Source organism: Podarcis filfolensis (assembly GCF_964270895.1).
Source record: "Podarcis filfolensis genome assembly, chromosome: Z".
In the NCBI taxonomy this organism is placed as follows: domain Eukaryota; kingdom Metazoa; phylum Chordata; class Lepidosauria; order Squamata; family Lacertidae; genus Podarcis; species Podarcis filfolensis.
Window position 1 is genome coordinate 41123296 of NC_139617.1, and position 26664 is coordinate 41149959.

General features: G+C 43.3%; 1 protein-coding gene across 12 annotated transcripts in view; it reads left to right on the top strand.

The window, feature by feature from the left end:
- Positions 1–2319: 2319 nt before the first annotated feature.
- The window catches only part of EHMT1 (euchromatic histone lysine methyltransferase 1), a 138101-nt gene continuing 113756 nt past the window's right edge, over positions 2320–26664 (top strand). For 4 of the 12 annotated variants that reach the window (XM_083597174.1, XM_083597167.1, XM_083597153.1 and 1 more), the window contains exons 1-2: positions 2346–2415; positions 4424–4542. The gene's annotated coding sequence lies outside the window, so the exon portion shown is untranslated. Of the gene's footprint in view, positions 2416–4423; positions 4543–26664 lie in introns of all 12 variants that reach the window. The other 8 variants (XM_083597176.1, XM_083597168.1, XM_083597156.1 and 5 more) reach the window with 4 other exon arrangements.

Below are 26664 nucleotides of genomic sequence, written 5' to 3' on the forward strand. Positions count from 1 at the left end.
GAGGTTCTGGCTTCTCCCATAGCCACAGCAGCCTTGGACTTTAACAGATGCCAACCACTGCTCTCATATATTGCTCTCTGATTCTCTCTCTCTCTCCCTCTAGCCCACTGCTTCATATTTCCTTTGCGTTGTTTTAATGGCTCATCCCCAGGCTATCACCTAAAAAGCAAATTAGGCAGACTTAATTAGCTTTTCACACTTCTTTATTCCCTGGGATTAAAGAGGTGTCTGACACAATGCTTAAAACACATGGGTCTTGATTAGATACTAGCATGTGGGTTTCTGATATGCAGTTTTAACACACAAGCCTTAATTAAATTCTAACACTAGCTTGATTTGGAATAGTGGTACCTCGGGATGCGAACAGGATCTGTTCCGGAGCCCCGTTCGCATCCTGAATGGAATGTATGATGCGACGGCGCGTCTGTGTGGGTCGCGTTTTGCCGCTTCCGCACATGCACGCGACGTCATTTTGAGTGCCTGCGCATGTGTGAGCGGCGAAACCCAGAAGTAACGCGCTCAACCTGAAAAAGCGCTCAACCTGAAGCACATTCAACCCAAGGTATGACTGTATAGGGTGTATTGGACCCAGCAACTCATAACAGTACTATTTTGCCTGCACAAGTATCCAAAGTTAGAGAGTACGCTGGCTCCAATTTATAGTATACAAAAACGTAAGAACCCTGCTGGATCAAGCCAAATGCCCTTCTTGCTTTAATTTCTTACTTCCAGGCATGGGGAAGGAAGGGCCTCCCCCCCCCCCCCGGAGAATACCAGAATTGTGTACAACCACACTCCACATACCTGTACAACAAAAACAACACCCAAATGCTTTTATATAAACAGGAACCCAATACTAAGAATTTGTCAAGAATGTATAACTTGCTGTTGAAATGGAATACACAGGATGAGACGGTTAAATCAGCTATGATTAAATGGGCACAAGACATTGGTCATAACATTATGTTTGCTGACTGGGAACAGTTATGGACTACCGGTATAAAGTTTACGGCATGTAATGCCTTAAGAGAGAACATTATGAAAATGATCTATAGGTGGTACATGACCCCAGTCAAGCTTGCAAAAATTTATCATACGCCCAATAATAAATGCTGGAAATGTAAGGAAACTGAAGGTACTTTCTACCACCTTTGGTGGACGTGCCCAAGGATCAAGGCCTTCTGGGAAATGATCTACAATGAAATTAAGAAGGTACTTAAGTGTACCTTTCATAAGAAACCAGAGGCCTTCCTCCTGGGCATGGTGGGCCAATTGGTGTCAAGGAAAGATAGGACGTTTTTTATGAATGCTACAACAGCAGCAAGAGTTCTTTTAGCAAAGTATTGGAAGACACAAGAACTACCCACGCTGGAAGAGTGGCAGACGAAAGTGATTGATTATATGGGATTGGCTGAGATGACTGGCAGAATCCGTGACCAAGGGAAAGAGACGGTGGAAGAAGATTGGAAGAAATTTAAAGTTTATCTTAAGAACTGTTGTAAAATTAATGAGTGCTAAAATGTCATGGGTAATGTAAAACAGAATTGCAGTGATAAGTAATTGGATAAGAGGAAAAAGATCAGAAATTGTATTACAAGTATTGAAATTAGGGGTTGCTGGGAAAATTTAAAACAGGGATGCAGAAAAGGGAGGTATGGGGAAGTCGTTGAAACAGGGTTTAAGAAAGAGAGGTTAAGAAATTATATGTGTTTACATGTTTGTTTGTTAATGTGTTATGTTGTGAATTGTTAGTTGTCTTGTGTGTTAATATATGTTGTAAAACCAATAAAAATTTATTACAAAAAAAAAATGCTTTTATATAAACTTTTTTTAAAAAAATAAAAAACCCCATTTCCCATAGGTGCATAGCTGTCAACGTTTCCCTTTTTTTAAAATTCCCTTATTCCGAATAGGATTCCTCGCAAGAAAAGGGAAAAAGTGACAGCTGTGCATAGGTGAGATCGATTTGGGAAAGCAGAACAAAAAATGCAACTTTTTTTTAAAAAATGCGCTTTTTAAAAAATATAAAAATGCATTTTTAAAAATTTATTTACAAAAATGCACCCCACGCTGTGCAAGAAAGCACGTAAGCTAATTCTGTAGTATTACATCCCTCCTCCCCTCTCCTTCAAGAATTTCCCTTTCTCCCGGATCTGTGGGCATTCCTGGCCCGGCGCGGTACTGTACGGACAAACGGAGTTTTCATGGGCGCCGCCATGACAGCCAGAGAGGAGCAGTGGGCGCTGCCATGCCATGCAAGGCGGCGCAGGCGCAGCGGGAGCCTCCCTAGCGAATGAATGGAAGGGGGCGGGGCGCGCGCGCCTGAGAGCGTTCAAAAGGGAGAAGGGGGGAAAAACTAAGTGGGCGGAGTTTCGCTCTAGGGTTGCTCCGGCCACGGCCACAGCGGATGCCGAGGTTGGTAACACTTTTGGGGCTTCACTGGGGAGGGGTGCTGTGGGAGGAAGAGGAGGAGGGAGCTGGGAGGAGTAAGAGGAAGAGGTGTCGAGGGGCAGACCCGGGGTGCGGGGAAAGAAGGGCCGCTCATGGCATTGCCCCAAGTCAGGCGCGACCTGGCAGCGAAGCTTCCACACGCGCTGTTCTGTACTCGCACCCACCCTCCGGCACCCCATGGTTCGGTCCAGTCCCTCCAAAGGAAAGCCGGCGTGCTCGCCGCTTCCATTGTGGGCGACGGGGGGGGGGGAAGGGGAGAAAGCAGCCCGGGAGAGGATGCCCACCCCCGTAGCCCTGCATAGAGCGCTTGGTGGAATAGAGGGTGGTGTGGCTGCTATGCAGGTTCCGGGGTTCCTCCGGCGGTGGCAGACTATGCAGAGTCCTGGGGTCGGCGTGGAGAGGCCTCGGGCCCGGGTTCTCGCCGGAGGGGCGGGGCCAGCCGAAGGGGAGGGGGCGGAGCGTGTGCTTGTTTGCGTGTGGCCTTTGGGATAGCGCACGCAGGGCCGCCTTATGCCTGAATTCAGGGCGCGGGGTCCACGGGCTGTTATGAGGTGTCCAGGCTGCGGGGCTCTCAGTGGGTCAAGCCGAGGGCGGGAAGGGTTGGGGGAAGCCAACCCTTCCCCGCTCCCCCTCGTTACTATTGGTTGGAAAAGCAAGTTTTTTTAAAAAAACCAAACACGTTTAATCTAAATCTTACGAAAAATAAAATGTGTTTGCGGTTTTTTTTTTAAAAACTTGCTTTTTAAGACATACAAAAAGTTTAAGACGCGTAAGGCACATTAAAGTCACTTCAGCCATTTCTAAGCACCTGAGTGGGGTTGCCGAAACGGGAACGTTTTTAACAGCAGGCGCCGAAAATAGCACAGCGGAAGCGGCCGCTGGGTATCAAGGGGCAGGGCGTTCCGAAGGTGTGGGAACCACCGCGCTATAAAGAATTGTGTCCTTTATAGGTGTGTCCTTCACAAGCGCACTTGCAACGGTGTGGATTCCGCCAATGGAGTTGAGGCTACACCTGCATCAGATTCTCTTAAAGCTGTTGCTCCGCCCCCTCCTTTTAATGGGGTAGAACTTGTATTTGTGTATTTATTTATTTTAATTCAGAGATTTATTTACTTTAATTCAAAGGTTGTTGTTGTTTTCATAGCATAGAGTGGTTAAAACCATTTCCATTTCCACCACTAAATATTTCACCTCCTGGGGTAAAGTCAAACTGCTGCACCCCGGCAGCACAGAAGGGACTTCCCTGGGGTCAGTTTGTGGGGAGTTCCTGGGCTGCCCTCACCAATGTTGTCCAAAGGAAAGCAGAACAATATGTTTGGGACCATCTTATATTCAGGAGTTGCAGGAAGGAGGCATACAGGGCATCATCCAACTCTTTGGGGGGCTCCACTCTGGAGCAGCCCCATCTGCCCCTCATTTCCCTCTACACTACAGCAGGTGCAGAAACCACCTTCTTAACCATTGGATCCACTATTGCTTTCATCTGCTCAATCCGTGGGATTGTATGCAGTCTTTGTATGCAGGGGAAGGATTTGAAATTTACTAATTACTTTCACCTGGTTTAGCTGGCCAATCACAGCCATTCCTGGGGTGTGGCTGCTGTTGCATGCTGAGAGCTTCTAGAAGCCACAGGTGAGAGCTGAGTGCAGCCCATACACACTCCAGTTAAGTGTTATTAACACTACTAATATTTATTAGTCACTTTACTCATAGAAATAACCAAGAGCAACTTCTAACCGCAACAGGAATACTAACAAACACAGCAGGGCCACTTAATAGAAACAATTGATTGCTCTAATTTTTCATAATCACATAAAATAGATTAATTCTGTTTCCATCCAAATCAGTCAGATTTTATATATATATATGTCAAAAAATTAAGGTTAAAAAATGCTTTGAGGGTGTTTTTTTTAAAGCGGTGTGTAAATTTTATGAAACAAGCAAACAAAATAAACAAATCCTGTTCTCACAGTGGCCAACCAGATTCCTGTGAGACGCCTGCAAGCTGGACCAGAGTGCTGCAGCCACTCTTCCCTGCACTATTTTCCAGTAACTGGTATTAAAAGCACACTGCCTCTGACAGTGCAGGTAGTAAGTATTGCAAAAATATTTTTGTTTCATGCTCAGGTTCAAGAAACTTGCCCAAGATCTTCTGTTTCAGTTACAGGCCTGGCTTAGTAGGAGCGTTGGAACCACGATTCTCATTTTAAGATCCAGTGCCTCTGCCTTGGATACATTTAATTTGATAAATAACAGAAGAAGGACATGCCAAACTGACCGCTAGAGAAGGGTGTTTCGCTGCCAATTTTAGATGGGGCTGCTGTTCCTTTGACTTTCTCATTGTGCCCTTTTTGGGAATAATTCACACAGCAGCACACGCAGATCAGGTTTTGCCAGGCTTCGGCTTTGTAGATTTAAAGCATGTGTCTTCTCCCAAAGAATGTATTGGGAACCGTGGTTGGTTAAGAAAGCTGGGAGCTGTAGCTGTAGCTCCCAGCATGGGTTTTTTGGGGGGGTGGGGAAGCCATGTGCTTTAGATGTATCTTGTGTATGCAGCTTAAGGAAGAACATGTTAAAAGTTGCTTGGCTCCTGAGCAGGAGTGGAGGAAATTGGCCGAAAAGGGACTTATCTCAAGGTGAAAGAAGACTATGCATCTTTTTACTAGTGGTCTTTACAGGGTTTTCAGCCACGAGGAGGCTTTGTGTGTGTGTTCTAAACATACTGGTACCCATTTATAGAACACTCAGAAACACTGAAGAAGATGCTACATCTGGGTGCCAAATCTTTCGAGAAAACTGTGCTTGCCAACTTCCTTGAGCGCGCCGTCTCAGTAGCTGTCACAGTCATAATTCTGAGCATCTCTGGAGATTAAAAAGCGCAGCTTCTAAATGTAGCACCAGGGACAGGAAGTTTAACATGCACAAAAGATTCCTTTCCCTCTGCCTTCCCCTTGAACTGGAGGCTAGGGTTGTAGTACAGTCATACCTCATGTTACGGACGCTTCAGGTTACGTGTTTTTGGGTTGCGGAGTGCAGGAAACCTGGAAGTACCGGAACGGGTTACTTCTGGGTTTTGCCACATGCACAGAAGCGCTAAATTGTGCTTTGTGCATGCGCAGAAGTGCCAAATCGCACCTGCGCTGACGCGGCACTTCAGGATGCGAATGCTGGAGGTTGCGGACGTGCCTCTGTCACAGATTATGTCCACAACCCGAGGTTCCACTGTACTTGATACTTTGCAATATAGAGCATGTCCACTGAAGTTTGTGCAACTGTTGCAGTGATAAAAGTGGGAATGTACAGATAATTGGTGGCGGATTTAAAGGTATGTGCAGTATGCACAGAATTGGGGGCCCCCAGTGGTTTAGGGCTCCCCATGTTATTAGTATACATAGTTAGCAGAGAGGATACCTTTGAAACAAGATGGCAGACAACTGCTAATACTTTTTAGTATTTTAGTGTATTGTGGTGTTTTCACTTTTCATTTCTCCTACTCCCCAAATAAGCCAGTGGGGTCCTGCTCTGTAAGGGCAGGGGTTGCCAGTAGATTAGTCAGCTAAATCAGAGGTTTTCAACCTTTTTGAGTCCACGGCTCCCTTGACCAACTACATTCTTTCTGCAGCTCCCCTGTGGGGAAACATGTTTCAAAATTCAGAATCCTAGTTATTTCAACCCTTGCCTGCAGAGCTGGCAGCTTCTCATCCTTTTTCAAACACCCTCCTTTGTGAAGTGTTCCCTCAGCCTCCTCTCCTTGGGAGTCCTGCGGGCAGCCACCATGACCACCCCTGGTCCCTGAGCCTCTACCCCTGCACCCCAAAGAGAGGTGACTCCTCATGCCTCCTCACAGATGCCTGGGAAGAGAATGCGCCCAGCGTTAGCGGCCAAACGGAGACTGACAGAAGGTGAATGCGAGGCCACCATCTTACTCACCTTGAGAGGTGGCAGTGGTAGCTGCAGGCACCGCTGGGCCTGTGTGGCGAAAAAGCTCCCCTTTGGTGCCAGGCACTCAGCTCCCTGGCAGGCCTTGTACACAGCAAGCACAAGAAAGGCTAGCACAGCGCTTGCCTGCCTGGCCTCCCAGTTGTCTGTCCATTCCCAACAGCAAGGGCTGGTGGACTGGCTGGCTAGGCTCCCTCACCCACGTGCTTGCTTAATCTAAGGCCGCTTCAGCTCCTGGCAACCAGCACCCCCTGGCCAGCCCCAGAGGCACCACTCGCCTGTGGAGCATGTAGCCATGGCTTCAACAAACAGCCGTGCAATCCTTTGGGAGGCAGAGACACAAGATGGCATCAGAGCAGCGAGGTAAGGAAAGAAGGACAGAGGCCAGTGTTGCCCGCGGCACCCCTGACCATCATTCAAGGCACTGCAGGATGCCATGGCACACTGGTTGAAAATCCCTGAGCTAGATAGTCTGATAGTCTACATTTGAGAGGGGCAACTTCTAAAGAAATAAACCGCTTGCTTACTTTGTTCCCTGTCCTCTCCATTCCATTGTTCTTTCATTTTTTGGATAGGGTGGGGCTTGCTCAGGTTCGTGTGGCAGCAGGCCTTTGGTTTTGATGATGCGTATTTGTGTCATAGTTGGCCTCATTGTAGAAAAGATCCATCCCTGTGGGAGATACTGGGAAACTTGGTATTACCTACTCTGACTGTCAGTGGCTCTCTAGGGTTCACGGTAGAGGTCTTCCCTGTTCTTTCACCTTATCCTTTAAGCTGGAAATCCCAGGAATTGGTTTTTTTATTATAAGATTTTTATTAAGATTTTTACATTACAAAAAATAAAAACAAACAGAAAAAGAAAAAAAAGTCTTTCCATCACATTATTTTTCATTTACTTGTTTCTTGGACCTCCTCATACCTTTCTTTTTTGTATTCCAGTTCAATTTATTAGCTCAGCAATTTGTTTCCCTCTTTATTCTACCCAAATCTTTATTCTTAAATTATTATGATCTTGAAATTTTACTTTTATAAACCCATTTTTTTCATATTCTTTTAACCCATTACAGCTAGAAACCTCTTAATTTTAATCCAACATTATTCTAAAGTTCATTAATTTTACAATATCTCTGTAAATAATCTTTAAATTTCTTCCAATCTTCTTCCACTGACTCTTCCCCCTGATCTCGGATCCTGCCGGTCATTTCCGCCAATTCCATATAGTCCATCACCTTCATCTGCCATTCTTCCAAAGTGGGTAGATCTTGTGTCTTCCAATATTTTGCAATAAGTATTCTTCCTGCTGTTGTGGCATACATAAAGAAAGTTCTATCCTTCTTTAACACCGATTGGCCGACCATGCCCAGAAGAAAGGCCTCTGGTTTCATCAAGAAGGTATATTTAAATACCTTTTTCAGTTCATTATATATCGTCTACCAGAAAGCCTTAATCCTTGGGCACGTCCACCAAAGGTGAAAGAATGTGCCTTCATTTTCTTTACATTTCCAACATTTATTATCAGGCAAATGATAAATTTTCGCAAGCTTGACCGGGGTCATGTACCACCTATAAATCATTTTCATAATATTCTCTCTTAAGGCATTACATGCCGTGAATTTCATACCTGTGGTCCACAACTGTTCCCAGTCAGCAAACATTATGTCATGTCCAACATCTTGTGCCCATTTAATCATTGCAGATTTAACCGTTTCATCCTGTGTATTCCATTTTAACAGCAAGTTATACATTCTTGAAAGTATCTTAGTTTTGGGATCTAGCAGTTCTGTTTCTAATTTTGATTTTTCCACCTGGAAGCCAATTTTCTTGTCCAGATTATATGCCTCCATTATCTGATAATAATGGAGCCAATCTCGCGGAAATCCCAGGAATTGAACCTCTCGTCTTCTGAATGCAAAAAAGTGCTTTACCAATGAGCTTTGCTCCCATTCCTCACACCTAGTTAGTCAGATATAGGTTTTAACTCTTCAGAGATAACTGAGCTCATTGTGGCATAAAAGTCTTTTTTTCTTTTTTAATTTTTTAAATTTTCTTCCATATTACATCACAGTGCAAATATACCATTGTGGCATAAAAGTTTCTTACGCATTAAAAGTGTAATAAGATTCTGTTGAATGAGGTCAGATTCATCTAGTCCTACATCCTGTTTTCACAGAGGCTAACTAGATACACCTGTGGGAAGCCTGAAATCAGGACCTGAGTGCAACAGCCATTTGTGGTTCCCAGCAACTGGGATTTAGAGACAAACTGCCTCTGGAGGTAGAATATGGCTAATTGCCATTGATAGCATCATCAACCATGAATTTGTCTAATCAACATTTAAAGCCATTTAAATAGGTCACCACTGCTACCTAGTGAAAGAGTGAATTCCATATCTTAACTATGCCCTGTGTGAAGAAATATTTCCTTAGCGTGGGGAATAGTTCACATGGAGTTCAGTGCTTGGGGAGGGGGTCAGCCTAGCTGATCAGATAAGAGCTGAGTTTGTCAAAGGCCAAAAGCCTGAGCATGCAATGTTGAACCAATTCCTTTTATTTTCCCTTTCAGTTATGTCAGGTGGAGTGGTGCATCTCCAGGCCAATGAATGACGATTTATGTTAAGGATGGGGCGGGGGGGACAGAAAGTGGATTGAAATATAAAAGCAGCAGAAAAAGACCTGTCTTTTTCTGTGGATGTGAATAGCCAGCATGCAGCTTAAAGGGATGAAATTTGGAGTAGTGTGGCTAGACTAGGATTATAGCCAGGTAAGTGGCTTATTCTATGCTTTGCAGACGAATGCAGGAGAGGACAAAAACACAGGAATGCATTCCTTACTTGTCCATACAGGAAAGGAGAGGGGTTTGGAGGGTCAATTGTTTTGAGTGATTGGCATGAAATCCCAGGGCTCACCAAGTGGATGCAACTTAAATGAGGAGATCTCCATCAGATTTGGAGGAGGCCAGGAGAACATGACTGCTGAGCTCCTGACTCATTTTGGAATTGTTCTTTTTGGAGATGGATTGCATTTGCCTCTAGTCCAGATACTGCAGGCTGTATTTTAACTGGCATTTGCAAATCAAGGCTCAATACAGATTATTTTCTCCAGTTGTAGTTCTCAGATCTTTTGCTGTGATCTCTTGCTGGACCATCAGAGGAACAATGTCCCTTTTTTTATATAGCTTGGGATATGGAAGCTGTGGCCCTCCAGCTCCCATCATGCTAGTCAGCATGGCGATTGGCCATAGTTGACTGGACTCATAGGTACAATAAATGTTGCTGCCTGAGGCAAAGGAGCAAATGGTACCCCACAGTCAAGGTGCACAGTGTGATTATGAGTTTTAAGCATCAATCCTCTGGGAACGATAGCTCTGTGAGGGGAATAGTGGGTATTCCAACAGCTCTCAGCATGCTTGATAAGCCACACTTCCCAGGATTCTGTGCAGGGAGCCATGGTTGTGAAAAGGTTTGTGACAGTGTGGATGTGGCCAATTGGATTTACTTCTGAGTTAAAACACAGGGTTGCCCTGAGCAATAATCAAGCTGGCTGGCTCTAAAAAAAAACCCCCAGTAATTTCGCTACCACTTACCTGAACTGTGGCTGATTGTGAGGGGGATTCCCACTTTCCCACATCACCCTCCTTTTAACTTGACTGGTGATCTCTGATGGGGAAATGCTTGAACTCCTTGCCTTTTATTCCTTTCTAGTATTTTAACTTGAGCCTGACCTGCTGTGAGGTAATTTATTGCTTTCTCACATTTTGACTTCATAAAGAATACCTGAGCCATTTCTCTTCTCTTGTCTCGGTTTAATGCTTTATGTACGAGGAAGCAGCTTTGGACACCCCACTGGATGACCTGCTGCTTCCCTTGAAAATGGGACCTGATTCAAAAAAGGACCTTCTCATCCCAAGACCAGACTTTGGTCACATTCACAGCATACATTTGGAGCACTGTTTAATGTCACTTTTATGGCTTTCCCTAAAGAATCATGGGAACTGCAGTTTAAGGGTTCTGAGAGGCATTAGAAGACAATTCTCGGAGCTACAGTTCCCAGCAGCCTTAACGATCTACAGTTCCTGGGATTCTTTGTGGGAAGCCATGCTGGTAAAGACTGTTTTGGGTGTGGGTTAAGACAGTGTTCCCCAACCTTGGGCCTCCAGCTGTTTTTGGACTACAACTCCCATCATCCCTCGCTAGCAAGACCAGTGGTCAAGGATGATGGGAATTGTAGTCCAAAAACAGCTGGAGGCCCAAGGTTGGGGAACACTGGGTTAAGAGACAGTGTAGCGGCAGGGTGACCAAACATACTTTACTTCTCCCTCTCCCTCTCTCCTTTGCCTACAAAAGTGGCAGCCTTCACATGCACCCAAAAGCTGATAAAAGGGGTGAGTGATACGTGAGGGTGTAAAACCTCTAAAGGTTGCCTACATTGAGCCCTCAAGATGTTGTAGTGACATGTCCACACCATGCATTTGAAACAAATATAACCCCTGGTAAGAGCTGCTTGACAGTGATACACACTACCTTGGAAGGTGGTAGATTCTTCTTCATTGGAGGTTTTTAAGCAGATGTTGGGTGGCCATCTGCCAGGGACTGTAAGCCTGGCCATCACATGGGTGGAATTGGTCCCTCCCCAGTATCCATTTCTGTGGTTGTATAACAGACCTAACTTCTCCTACACTCTTAAACCACTGTGTGTGTCTCCATCGCCTTTCTTTGTTATCCCTTCAAATTTGTTATTTGGAAAGGGAAAAGGTGCTAAGCTGTTTCTATTCTCGCAGTTCCCTTGGAAAACCACAAAGGTGAGTTCAGTGGTTGAAGGCTGCAGTTCTGTGCACAGCTGCCTGAAAGTAATCCTCGCCGAAACACAGTGGGATTTCTTCCTGAGTGAACATGCACGGGTTTGCGTTGCACAGGAAATGTTTATTAAGTTGGATAGTGCTGGTGTTTAATGTGAAGTGTATCACTGGGATGTGGGTCTGAAATTCCCAATGCAAAATCAAGTGGGTCATAGTGATTGGGAATTAATGGTGACAATTTAAAAATATCCGTAGTCACTGTCATTTCATTTGTCCTCCTAAACCTGTCAAGACTATTACTGCTATTGTTGTAATTTATTCAGTTTATTTCTCAAGAACACTTTATGCAAAGATACTTGGGCAAACAAAAGTTTTCTTTTACCTGTCTCCTTTCCTTGCAAAGTATTGCAGTTACGAAGTGACAACTATTAGTGCGGCTAATCTTTATTAGACAAACAAACAAACAAACAAACAAACAAACAAACACCACCAGTGGTTTCTAGCCCTGCTTTTAAGGTGGTCGGGGGAGAATTTGCTTGCATTGGCATTATAAGATGAACGTGGGTTTTAATGTTCCAATTCATTTCCTCTGTGTCTAGGCCTGCAAGTGGTGATGGCCATTGTCACGCAATCACGTATTATCGACTGCTCATTTAGGCCAGTGTCTTTGAAAAAGGAAATCCATAGGAACCAATTTCCAACTTTCAAGGAGGGAAGCTTGTTCTAGATGGGGATTAATGGGCCAGCTCATCTTCTTATTGATGTCCTGACTTCTGACAGGTTACAATCAAGGGTGGAGCCAGATCTCTTGGGGCCCCTGGCATGACATTGCTGATGAGTGCTGCAACCTCTCCCCGTTTCCCATCTATCTAGGCTATAATAGGCTATCTAGCAGAAATTTCCAAACTGTGTGTCATGACAGGTTTAGTGTGTCAGCTGCAGTGTGTACGTGTGTCATGCAAGCTCTTCCTGTGCTCTTCCTGGAGCTTAAAAGGGGTTACTTTAACCTCCAGTTTGCTACTAAACCTGAATTACTGTGTCACAAGGTGATGCATGTCTAAAACGTGTGTCACCAACATGAAAAGTTTGGAAAGCTCTGCTACAGAGCTATGAAATCAATAAATTTCATAGATCTATTGGCCAGGGCATTACATTTGAGGTAATGTAAAATGGTGAATGCACACTATAAATGGGAACTAAGCTTGGCTCTTGTTCAAAAGTGACACTGCTGGACTGCAGCACAAGAGTTTATATGATTTCTGCAAGTGAAGTTTTTAGTATTGTGATGGAAAGCTTGGAGGACCCACCTGTCAGGAAACCAAATCAGAACTTTATTGTGTCTCTCAACAAAAACAGGAAATTCAAATACTGACTATACCCAGATCTGATGTATAGTGATTAACCCTGTTTTTTCAGCGTAACTCACCTTAACTCAGTTCCGGCACCTCTCACGTGGGCACCATTGCCATTATAAGAGAACAAGGGAGGTGTTCATGGTGAGTTCTGGCACCTCATTTTCTAGAAAAGTAGCACTGCCTATTATGTTACTAGCCACACAAATTGGAATAAGGTAAAATATTGTGGGTTATATGCAATGTTAGTGCTACTCAGTATTTGTTGTTGTTTAGTCGTTTAGTCGTGTCTGACTCTTCGTGACCCCATGGACCAGAGCATGCCAGGCACTCCTGTCTTCCACTACCTCCCGCAGTTTGGTCAAACTCATGCTGGTAGCTTCGAGAACACTGTCCAACCATCTCGTCCTCTGTCGTCCCCTTCTCCTTGTGCCCTCCATCTTTCCCAACATCAGGGTCTTTTCCAGGGAGTCTTCTCTTCTCATGAGGTGGCCAAAGTATTGGAGTCTCAGCTTCACGATCTGTCCTTCCAGTGAGCACTCAGGGGTAATTTCCTTAAGAATGGATGTGTTTGATCTTATTGCAGTCCATGGGACTCTCAAGAGTCTCCTCCAGCACCATAATTCAAAGTTCACCTTGATGTTCCTTAGCACAGTATAGGCCCATTGAAATTAAGGAAGCTATTGAATCCAGCATATAAATGTCTTCCAGATTTCATCACCTTTCCCCCCAAAGCATTGATGAGTCAGGTTTTTAGAGATCTTTAATTTAATATATATGGGTCTTCTTAAAAGATTATCAGTTCTGCAGTTACCTTTTAAAGAGCAAAGAGAAACCAATATAGATTAGAATAAAAGAACAGAGAAGGAAAAATCCCATTGGCCCAGGGACTGGGAGGGGAAAAACCCCCAGTTCCTTTTCCCAGAGTTTGCAGTGTGTCATACTGGGCTCATAACGAGGTCCAGAAATAGGCGTCAAAGGGAGCAGCCCATCAATAGCTCAGTGGCAGAGCATTTGCTTTGCATGCAGAAGGTTCCTGGTTCAATTCCCGGTACCTCCAGGTAGGGCTTTGAAAGTCTCCCTGCCTGAAACCCTGTAGAGCTTGATTGGTGTGACTTCAGTTTCAGATAGCTTCCTATGTTCATCAGTTTTTTAAAAATCCCCCAAAACAACAAAAACCTCACCTTTCTGTGTTTAGTGAAAAAGTCAAAGGCAGACAAAATAATCACCAGTCTCCTAGAGGGAGAGAGAAAATACAGAATTATATCGAAAGACATACAGCTTTCATGAGACGGAAAGCACATCTGAGACTGAAGATTGTTTTTTCAGTCCTTGGGAAGTAAATAGCACATGGTGCTAAGGAACATCAAGGTGAACTTTGGAATTGTTTATGGGCTGATACGTGTTGTGTGAACTCTATTCTTGAAATGGCATTTCTTAATGTCCATGGCTGCAGTTCTCATTTCATGAAATGGGTGCAATGTCTGAAAGGAGAGAGAAAGAGAAAGAAATCTTGCGGGAGCATGCACACTGGAAGACTAATCCTTCAGAGGGAGTTGGCAAGTTAAGCCACTGTGTTTCTCTGCAGTTGGCTGCAGTAAACAACTGTTCAAAAGACATGGGGGGTGGAAATGGATGGACAGATTGACATACACTGTGCATATCTCCCTGCGTTTGCTTTTGATGTGGAGAGCTTCAGAAATGCCTTTTTATTTAAAGAAGAAAGCCATTAAAACATGGGTAGGCAAACTAAGGCCCGGGGGCTGGATCCGGCCCAATCCCCTTCTCAATCCAGCCTGCACACGGTCCGGGAGTCAGCATGTTTTTACATGAGTATAATGTGTCCTTTTATTTAAAATGCATCTCTGGGTTATTTGTGGGGCATGGGAATTATTTCATTCCTCCCCTCACCCCCCCCAAAATATAGTGTGACCCCCCACAAGGTCTGAGGGACAGTGGACCGGCCCCCTGCTGAAAAAGTTTGCTGACCCCTGCATTAAAAGATCAGTGCAGTATTCTCTTGGGTGACCTTCGCAATGTATTTGTCTCTGTTTCTAGGCCAATCTAATCCTATTTTATAGGACGGCCATGCTAACACTCTGGAAGTAGCAGGCAATGCAGTGTCAGGCTCCAGCTGCAGTCTTAATCATTTCAACAGTGCAAACCTAACCGTGTCTACTTAGAAGTAAGTCCTTAAATGGGGCTTGGTCCCATTTATGTGGGTTTAGGATTTCAGGCTATGGTAGGAAGGAAGCCCCATGGAATGCATGGGGACTTTGTATCTGAATACATTTGCATAAGATTGTGCTGTGCAGGACATTTCTAGGTACAGTGTGGTACCTTGGTTTTCAAACGTTTCCGTTGATGAACGTTTCGGTTTTCGAACTCTGTAAACCCGGAAGTAAATGCTTCAGTTTTCGAACACGCCTCGGAAGTGGAACATGCCACGTGGCTTCTGCTGAGTACAAGATCCTGAGTGCAATAGCTGTCGGCTCATGAGTTTTCGGTTTTCGAACATTTCAGAACTCGGAACAGTCTTCCGGAATGGATTACGTTCGAAAACGGAGGTACCACTGTAATGCCTATCAGACAATGTTCTGTAGTGGTGGTGGCGCACCTGTAGCACTTGTTAAAGGTAAAGGTAAAGGGACCCCTGACCATTAGGTCCAGTCGTGACCGACTCTGGGGTTGTGGCACTCATCTCACTTTATTGGCCGAGGGAGCCGGTGTGCAGCTTCCGGGTCATGTGGCCAGCGTGACTAAGCCGCTTCTGGCGAACCAGAGCAGCGCACGGAAACGCCGTTTACCTTCCCGCCGGAGCGGAACCTATTTATCTACTTGCACTTTGATGTGCTTTCGAACTGCTAGGTTGTCAGGAGCAGGGACTGAGTAACGGAAGCTCACCCCGTCACAAGGATTCGAACCACCGACCTTCTGATCTGCAAGTCCTAGGCTCTGTGGTTTAACCCACAGCGCCACCCGCGTCCCTTTGTAGCACTTGTTACTACTTCCTTACAATTTTGTGTTTTTAAAAATAAATATATTCCCTTCAGGCGTTGCTGACAAATATGTAAAGAGATAGACATGGCTGTTTGGAAAGGAATTCAGTTTTTACTTATGCTTAAATAAATTCAAACTTACTACTTCAGTTGGGAACAGCCTATGGGAGTACGTCAGTTCTCCTGTGTGCATACTTCACACGCCAAGGTTTATTTTCCTGGCCTGGTTGAATTGTGTCCTTAAACATGGATAATGCCTCTTTCTTGCCAGGACAAGAGTGTATGGTAGAAACTAGCCTACCATACACATGTAACATTTAGCTTTCTTGCTTCACCCAGTTTAGCCTCTGGCACTGACTGCCACTGGCATTTTGCCCTTGGAAGGTTTCCTAGAAAGAAAACCAGCCCTCTGGCTGAAAAAGGCCCCCCACCCCTGCTTCTAAGAAAAGCAAATTGTCTTTCAAGTTTAAAGTGAACTTTAAAAAATAAAATACATAGTTTGGTTCATTCTTGTTCTTGATAGGGATGGAGAAAACTATGAGGCAATCTACCGCTAATGAATCCTTCCGGGAGATGATGAAATTGGAGTGAGCTGATTGTCAACTGAAAATGCTGAGGGATTTGTAGGGAACGGGCATTGAGGGTTATAGTTTTAGCATAAACTAGTGGTATCTGGTACCCACTGGGGCCTGTGGGGCTAAGCATGGTGCAGAGGGCAGTTATGGGGCTAGTGGGTAGGCAGAGCCAGAGATCACATAAGGCATGTGACACACTCGACAATCCTGCAACTCTGATGGTGGGGTGGGGAATCAAGCAACTGAAATGGGGGCAGTGGGTCTTTCCCCTCTATGAGGTCAAATCAGAAATAGGAAAGGGGAAAAAAGGTTTGAAGTTTGATTATGGAAGGGAACTTTATCAAATTTGGGGGAGTAAGTGCTTTTGCCTCTAGGACTGAATCATGAGACTGGTTTGATGCACAAATTTACAATAGCACACAAGGTAATTATTTGCTGGAGAAGCTGCAAAGCAAAAAAAACAACAACAAAAAACATAGGAAGCTGCTATGTTGGTCTGGCTAGTTTAGGATTATCTAAGTTGATAAGGGACGCGGGTGGTGCTGTGGGTTAAACCACTGTGCCGCTTGGACTGGCCGATTGGAAGGTCGGCGGTTCGAATCCCCACAACGGGATGAGCTCCCGTTTCTTGGTCCCTGCTCCTGCCAACCTAGCAGCTCGAAAGCACGTCAAAGTGCAAGTAGATAAATAGGCGGGAAGGTAAATGGCATTTCCATTCGCTGCTCTGGTTCACCAGAAGCGGCTTAGTCATGCTGGCCACATGACCTGGAAAAATTGTCTGTGGAAGCGGACAAACGCCAGCTCCCCTCGGCCTGTAAAGCAAGATGAGCACCGCAACCCCACAGTTGTTCGGGACTGGACTTAATAGTCAGGGGTCCCTTTACCTTTATCTTTAAGTTGATATAGCTGGATGTTGAGGGAAAAGAGCTTTTGGGATGGGGGGTAGATATAGGGAGAAAAGTATATGATTTAAAACAGTGAGGAAGAAAGGCTGATTTAAATTGAAATAGTTTCCTATTTCTATTTCATATATTTCGTAAACAGTGTTCGAAATCTGACCACTCAAGCCATGTTAATTTGCAATGAAATAGAATATTATTTAATTCCCACGTTGTTGTTGTTTGTCTGACTGAACACAGGTTGCATAATTTCTTTTTTTAAAAAAAGCTATAGAGTGAATGTCTTAAAAATATTCTCCTACAGATGTTTCTCATGACCAGGTATCAGATCATTTGTGAAGTTAAATATGGGAATACAGGACCTGGGTTGTTCTTCTACTGTTCCTCCTCCTAGTTTTTCTCCTTTCTGCTTCACTTTGCCTTGGGCCCAGTCACACCTTTCCAAAAACAAAGTTGTGAACAAAACTGTAATGGCAATGAAATTAAATGCATGGGATGAGGGGGGACTTGGTTTGACAGTATTATATGTGAAAAGAATCTTGGGGTTGTACAATGTGATGCAAAAAAGGCTAATGTAATTTTTAGCTGCATTAATAAGAACCATAATTTCTTAGGTCACAACAAGTAATAGATTATTATTATTATTATTATTAGCATGGGGCTTCCCCCCCCATTGTATTTTTCAAATTGCAGTACATTTTTGATCATTTGTCACCTCAAGACATCAAGCAATTGAAATGAGTAATAGCAATGGTGATGATGATGAAATTCTGAAAAATGATGATGAAATCCATAGCAATAACAGCTCCACTTTATCCTACAGTAGCTTAACCTCTCATTAAATACTGGGTCCAGTTCTGGGTGCTGCAGTTTGAGAAGGAAGTAGGCAGCTTGCACACCATACACAGTGGTACCTCGGGTTCCAGACGCCTCAGGTTCTGGACTCCACTAACCCAGAAATAGTACCTTGGGTTAAGAACTTTGCTTCAGGATGAGAACAGAAATCATGCAGTGGCAGCGGGAGGCCCCATTAGCTAAAGTGGTACCTTAGTTTCAGGTTAAGAACGGACCTCCAGAACGAATTAAGTTCTTAACCCGAGGTACCACTGTATTTAAAGCATGTGACTTCCCCCCAAAATTCCGGGGAACTGAGTTGCCCTCTCACAGAACTATGATTTCCAGCATGCTTAGCAAACTACATTTCTCATGATTCCTTGGGGGAAGTCACATGCTTTAAATGTTTGGTGGCCTTACAGAAATTGGAATGGGTTCAGAAGAGGGAAAACAAGGATGGTATGGAAAGCAAGTCCTATTAGGAAAGGTTGAAATAATTGGATACACTCAGAAAGTGCGTCATTCCAGTTCCGTGACATTTCCTTACCTGGTAATTTTTGTGTATTTTATGTGATCTTACACATGACATAAAATCCACTTATGGAAAGCTAGCGGAATCTAGCTTAGCAATCATTTTCCTGTTAATTGATTCCAGGAAAAATCCATTTGTAACCCCATTAGCCTGGGAAATTGCATGAGTTTTAGACTCCTGCAATTTACCCATGCTTTTCAAAGGTCTTGACATGACAAAATTTGGAGCACTATTTGAACATGCAGTTCTTTCCTGCTCTTTTTCTGGGTGAATCATAGGGGTACGAAAGTGTACATGCGCACAGTGGTGACATGTCCAGCAAGGCCTGCTTGTTGTGTCACATCGTGCCTTCTGGTGGGAATGAAACGTGAAAGGTGATGGTGGTATGTTGATCAAAAAGCCATAACCCAGAAAGAAAGAAAAAGAAAGAGCCATAACCCAGTAGCTAACGCAGCATAAAATGGATATCTGTAACTGGGGTATTGTAACCAGGAAAAATAATGCAATAATCCCCTCATCTGCTTGCACCTTTATTCTCCAGAAATAAGAACTAGAGCTAATGTGTTAATGTTACAGGAGGGTAGAACTTGGGAGCAGAAGCTTGACTATGGAACCAGTTGTCTAGAGGGGTGAGCTCTGTGAGGTCGTCTCCAGGTTGACTGGAGAACTGGAAAATCAGTTGAGGATGCCTTTCCTCTGAGTTTCCTGCTTCAAGCAGAGAGATTTGGACTGTAAAATGACCTACAGGGTGGCCTTTTATTGGTGGCTCCCTGCTTGTGGGTTACCTCTCCCTGGGATGTTTGACTCGTGCCATCATCCTTAAATATAGGTGCCAGGCAAAAACTTCTTTTTCACCAGGCCTTTGATTCTTAACTATCTGTGATGCCCTTAGTTGGGTGGAATGTTTTAACCCTGCCCTAAAAAGCTAAAGGTAAAGAGACCCCTGACCATTAGGTCCAGTTGTGGCCGACTCTGGGGTTGCAGTACTCATCTCACTTTATTGGCCAAGGCGGCGTACAGCTTCCGGGTTATGTGGCCAGCATGACTAAGCTGCTTCTGGCGAACCAGAGCAGCACAAGGAAACGCCGTTTACCTTCCCGCCAGAGCGGTACCTATTTATCTACTTGCACTTTGACCTTCTGATCGGCAAGTCCTAGGCTCTGTGGTTTAACCCACAGCGCCATCCGCATTTTAGAGTTTAACTCTAAAACTAGGATTTTAATGTACATGTTTGTTTAATATATTTTGTAAGTCACTTTGAGTAACTTTGGCAGTGAAAGCGACCAATACACTTAAGTAATAGTAATAGCATTTTTCAGTTTTCCCCCTTGAGTTTTAATAATGACAGGTAGGTATTGATAAAAGAAACGAAAGAAAAATTCAGGTTAGTTTCTAAAAAAATAAAAAAGTTTAGTTGTTACAATTGTCAATGAAGAAATATAGGACACAGCTCTGCGACTTTATAAATAATATAACATTCTATCTCAATACTTTGCATCAACTCTTTTTTTCTCTTCTTCCTTCAAATTTTTAACTAATAACTTAGTTTTGTTTAAATTAAATCCTGCCACTTCCCCAAATTCTTGAATCTTTTTTATAACTCTAGGGAGAGAGTTTTTTGGATCCTCCACCGTAATTACTAAATCATCAGCCTAAGCTTTCAATTTAAATTTATTTTTTCCAGTTTTTATCCCTGTGATCTTGTTATCTGCTCTTATATTTCTTGCAAGTACTTCCAGGACCAGAATAAACAACAGCAGTGATAACTGACATCCTTGTCTAGTTGCTTTTTGTATCTTACATTCATTCATTATCACCTGATTTACAATTAGCTTAGCACTTTGTTTGCTTGTATTCCTTAAAAAAATTTAAATCCACAATTAATTTCTTCAACCAATTTTTTCATAAAAACCCAAGAAACATTGTCGAAGGCTTTTTCAGCATCTATAAACATCATTGCTGCCCCCCCCCCATTTTTTACCTCCAGATATTCTATTACATTCAGAATATTCTCTTTCATTTGTCTACCTGGAAGGAATCCTGCCTGATCTTGATGTATATACTCGCTTAATATTTTTTTCATTTTGGTAGCTAAAATGTTTGCAAATAATTTATAATCATTATTTAATAGAGAAATAGGCCTATAATTTTTTATTTGCAACAAATCTGAATCTTGTTTTTGGAATTACTGTAATATAAGCTTCTTTCCATGTTTCTGGGATTTCACCTGTTTTTAAAATCTCATTCACCACATCTTTCAATGGGTTTACCAATTGTTCACTTAATTTTTTATAATATTTTGCCGTTAGTCCATCTGGTCCTGGAGACTTGCCACTTTTTGTCCAATTAATTGCCTCTAGTACTTCTTGAGCTGTTATTTGAGTATTTAAAATCACCATTTTTTCCTCTTTTATTTTTGGCAGATTACTATTTTTTATATATTCTTCTATTTTACAATCCCCCCCCCCTTCCTTTGTTATACAATTCTGAGAAATACTTTACAAATGCTGATCTTATTTCCTTCATCTTATCTGTAATCTTTCCATTTATATTAATTTTATTTATGGAGTTTTTTGTTCACTTTTTTTCAGTTGCCACGCTAGCAGTTTTCCTTATTTATTGGCATTTTCAACAGATTTCTGTTTCATTCTTTTTATCTTCCAGCTAATTTTTTCATTAACTATCATAGAGTATTGGGTTTATAATATTCTAATTGCCTGCTTGACTGACTCTTTATTAGCTTTTTTTGACAATTGTTTCTCCTTTTCCATAATTTCATCTAAGATCTCTTTTTTCTTTTTTTCTTTCAATTTCCTTTTGAATGAATTTTGTTGTACAGTAGTACCTTGGGTTAAGTACTTAATTCGTTCCGGAGGTCCGTTCTTAACCTGAAACTGTTCTTAACCTGAGACACCACTTTAGCTAATGGGGCCTCCAGCTGCTGCCGTGCCGCCGGAGCACAATTTCTGTTCTCATCCTGAAGCAAAGTTCTTAACTCGAGGTACTATTTCTGGGTTAGCGGAGTCTGTAACCTGAAGCATATGTAACCTGAAGTGTATGTAACCCGAGGTACCACTGTATATAAGTGTTTTTACTTTCTACTCTGCCAAAGTATCAATCTGTCAAATTCTGTCCAGCTGGCAATGTGTATCCTACCTTTATCCAAAGGACAACTTGACACAGTTGTAGCCAATATGTACCCAAGAGAAATAGTCTCTCAAAAGTCCAAAGTCAAACTGTTACAAAGTCTCCAAAGCTGCAAATACTATGTTCTGCTTCCATTCATAAAAAGTCCCCTTGCAGAGCCTGTCCGCAGAAATCGGAAGCTGACTTCCTTTTTGGCTTCCATTTCACCAAATCAATCAATTTAAACCTGGTTTCTTCTCTTATTCTTATTTGGTTTTTACCTCTTAATTGGGAGATCCACTGCTTATGGTGGCGGTGTGTGGCTCCGGCTGTAGAGTTCGCTGGAGCCGTGAGTGGACTCAAGCCTCTTCCTTTCCCCCGCGCAAAAACGGCAGCTGGGGGATCAGGGCCAGCGGGTTTGTACACTCTGCTGGACCCCTAGAGTCCCCACTCTTTTGTGGGGAGTTTTTTTGGGGGGCACCTAGCCCTGGTGTGCGCCCCCAAGGCTCTATCAGCCTGAATCGTGTTTAGACAGATGACACAGAGTGCACCACCATTGCCTCTGCAGCGAACCGGAAGGTCAATTTACCAAGTCTTGGAATTCCAGTCCATAGCACCTGTAGCACCCATATTGCTGAACTATATGTCACTTACCTTAAGGGAAGAATACAAGGAATATATACCCTTGTCAGTGGCTCAAAACTGGAATGTTGGTGGCTCAGAACTGGAAAGTTACATTACTCTTATTGGAAATAATGGCTTAATAAAGTTTGAGATTTGTCATAATGGCAAAAATAGCTGAGAATTGCAGCTGACTATAGAAATTAATTCTGGGAAAACTGGTTGCTCCATATACAATATTGTCAATAGAACAATTACTTCCTGCAAAAGCAAATTCAAGTAGGGTTCTGTTTGTTTTGAATTTTGAAATTTTATATTAAGCCATATTTTTTGCAGAATATTATGATCTGAAGTAATTTTATCTGTGCCGAGTTTTGTGGTGGTGGTTAATCATTGTCAAATGATTAAATTAAAAAAGTTCAGAAATTAATGGATCTAAGTCAGTCATGTGCATTACTTTCAGTGGGTCTACTCTGAGTAAGACTAGCATTGGCTGCAACCCACAGTTAGCCACCTGCAGGTTAAACCCACTTAAATTACTGGGCATGGCTTACTTAGGTATGATAATTTCACCCTATGGTGAAATTACCCTATGGTAACAACTGGTTGAAGCAAGGTCTAAAAGCTAACTGGGCAGACTTCAGAACATGAGATGAAAATGAAATGCAGGTAGAGTGCAAATATTCATACTCTTGTTTTTAATTGTTTTCCTAAGTCACTTGGAGTTTGTTTATGGACCGAATTCAAGGTGCTCATGTTAATGTTTAAAGCCTTAAACGATTTAGGCCCCAAATATCTGAAAGACCGTCTCCTACACTATAGTACTAAGATTGGCAGAGGGGGCCCTCTTGGTAGTTCCACCACCCTCAGAGATGGCGGCGGGGTGTGTGTTCCCCAGGATAGGGCCTTCTCTGTGGTAGCCCCTAAATTGTGGAGCTCCCCACAGAGGTTCATCTGGCACCTTCATTATACAGCTTCCAGTGAATTCTGAAGGGGCACCCACTTAACATGTGTTTTTGCACTTGAGTATGTTTTTAGGAACGTGGGTGCTGCTGTGGGTTAAACCACAGAGCCTAGGACTTGCCAGTCAGAAGGTCGGCGTTTCGAATCCCCGCGATGGGGTGAGCTACCGTTGCTCGGTCCCTTCTTCTGCCAACCTAGCAGTTCGAAAGCACGTCAAAGTGCAAGTAGATATATAGGTACCGCTCTGGCGGGAAGGTAAACGGCGTTTCCATGTGCTGCTCTGGTTTGCCAGAAGCGGCTTTGTCATGCTGGCCACATGACCTGGAAGCTGTACACCGGCTCCCTCAGCCAATAAAGCGAGATGAGCACCGCAACCCCAGAGTCAGTCACGACTGGACCTAATGGTCAGGGGTCCCTTTACCTTTACCTATGTTTTTAGGACCCACCTTATCCTTGTGATGGTAAGTTGTTTTAAACTGCTTTTAGTTTTGTAACCCACACTAGGAAATTCACACCGGCTTATTTATTCCGAATGTTTGCAAGTCATGCCAGTAAAGGTTTGATGAGGACAATGACTAGGACATTAAAGTGAAGGGTGGGATAATAATAATAATAATAATAATAATAATAATAATAATAATATAATGTAACAAGATGATGATTGTGTCCATCAATTTCTGTTAGATTGCGCTGAGTAAGGCACATGTGAAAAATGGTAATGTTCCCTGATTCACTCAAGGTGAATCTCCTGAATAGCCAGTCTTGCCAAGATTATCACCCTGAGCAAGACAGGATAATAGGGTGCTTAAAACACCTAAGGAGAAAGGGAAAGTGGCAAATAGGCTAGGCGATGCCTTGTCTTCAGTCATTACTTGTCTAATAAGGACCATTGGAGGCTTGTGGCCTTTTCTGCAGTCCCTTAACTCCTTTAGCTGCTCATTATCCAGTTGATGACAATCTTAAATTCTTACGTTATAGCTCTGAGGACTGTAATTATGAGTGGTGATGAGTCCTCTTTATGCCAAGAGGGCTTTAAAAAAAATGTCTCGAAAACAGGAGCTGTAGTCATCTCCCTGGCAATTTTATCTCCCTCTTACACTCCCCACCCTTTTGCTTTATGTTCCAGGAGAAAAAGTCAGTCTATCTTGCTAGCATTCCCTAGCTCAGAGTGTTCCAACACAGAACCTTCCTCTTAAAGTACCTCTGGTTCTCTAACCTTGTTCAGTGCCATGGATGAATATTTAGGGGGGAAATGTTGCAAGGGAAAGAGCTGAAACTTTTGAAAGCTTTGCTTCTCTTTTGTTCCAGGGACACATTATCTGTATGCTCCTTGATGATTTTTACATGTTCCTTGATGACTTTACGTTGAAAACTGCCCTGAAATCTATAGATGAAGGGTGCTACAAAATTTTAATAATAATGATTTTCATCTGAAATATGTAAAAACAGGGAGATGTCTGCAACAGAAAGACATTTATGTGAGGGAGGCATGCTTTTTGTTTGCCTGCTGAAGGGAGCTAAACAAGGATGCTAATAAATGCACATGCAACACATAATTATTCTGAATAAATCCAGTCTTTGGCTAGCAGCCTGCAGGAAAGTGACCCCAAATTCACACTTAACAACTTTATTAAGGGATTATGATTCCTGCCGTGATTCCTACGTCATGGAGAGTGGGCTTAGTTCACTGCTGGAGCTCATGCTAAAGGCCTCGGGCTCAGTGCCTACCACTTTCGGGTACTCCTGGGAAAAACTTCTGTCTGCAGCTCTGGAGCACCACTGCAAGGCAGCATGGGAAGTCCTGAGCATGAGGGACCTCATGGCCTGACTCAGTCTAAGGCAACCTCTTCAGTTTCCATTTAGATACAGCGCTTTATTTGCCTCCAAGACGACTGAACTTCTATTTTTAGGTCAAGGACAACAGTTCAGTGGTAGAACATGTCTGTTGGAATGCAGGAGGACCTAGGCAGTGTTTCTCAAACTTGGGTCCCCAGCTGTTGGACTACAACTCCCATCATCCCTGACCACTGATCCTGCTAGCTAGGGATGATGGGAGTTATTGTCCCAAAACAGGTTTGAGAAACACTGACCTAGGGTCACTCCTTGGCATCTCCCAGGTAGGGCTGGGAAAGGCTCCTGTCTAGAACCCCAGAGAAGCACTCCTGATCACTGTAGACTTGTGCTTCTCAAGATCCACCCCCCATGGTCCGCTTGAAAATTGCTAAAGGTATTGCTGGACCATATAGTGATTTTTCTGCCTGTTGGAGCAATTGTAATACACTGTGCTAGGTGCTGTATGAATTTTAATTTGTATTGCTTTATTTCATTACAATTTGCCTTCCATACATAGAATTCAAATTGTAATACACTCCAGAACGAATTAATTTCTTAACCCGAGGTACCACTGTACAATACAAGAAATGCAAGAAACAATAGAAATATAATTAAAACAGATATTAATATTTTAATGCAAACATACAGTGGATCCCAGGTGGTCTACAGACCATGGTTTGGGAACCTCTGGACTAAACAATACACAAGTAGATAAGCCAGTGGTCTGACTAGGTATAAGGTAGCTTCCAAAATAGAAAAGCTGTCTGTTACAGTACACAAGGAAACTCCTCAGTAGCCCCATAATGTGTTATTACTATCAAATACTGTCCATTTTTATCTAGCTGCTAGCCTAATGCATGTGTGCTTTAAGCACATAAGAATAGTCTGTTGAATCAAGCTAAAGACCTATGAAGTCCAGCATCCTGTTCTCGCAGTGGACATACTTGTGGGAAGCCTGAAAGCAGGACTCAAGTGCAATAGCACTCTCCCCACTTACAATTCTCAGCAGCTGTCATTCATTACATCCTCTGACAGTGGAGTGAGGAAATCTTCTCATTGGACTTTACTCTGGCTACCTTCATTGGAAGCAGTGTTAGAAACTGGGATATGAAACTAGGCGCCATGTGGCTCCTGGGACCCGGGGCTTGGCAGTGAGTTGCAAAAAGGACTCACTGGTGAATGCGTTGTCGTGGTGGTGGGGAGTCCCCCCCCCCGATGACTACTGTGTCCTAAAATCCCCTCCATGAAAACAAAAATGTTCTGCATATTGAAAACTCATCTAAGCTGATTAATTTGTTTACTCCTATGATCCTCTCCTACACATAAAACAATGCCTTTTTTTTCTGAAACCCAGTTGCCCTTCGGATGTTGTTGCTTGCAAAATGCTGAACTTGGTTGAAAAGATGGAAGCTGCACATTGAAAACGTGCTCTTGCTGTAAGCGATGATTTATATTTCAACAGAACTAAGCCTCAGTAGGGTCAAAGAGGACCCACTGATCTTATAATCCTTCTACAGATGAAGAAGGGATGGGTGGAAGGGGTTGAGCCTGTTGTGAAAGTGATGTGCCTTCTCAAGTTGGAATTTGCACAAAGCAGTGACAGACTAAATAGGAATCCTTAAAACTACACAGTGCCAAATCTAGACATAAAAGAGATAATGTTCTTGGGACCAGCCCAGCTGCTTGACGTGAAGGACAAGATGGTGTTCCCAGTTCCATGTATAGAAGCCAGCTAGCCTAGGTCCC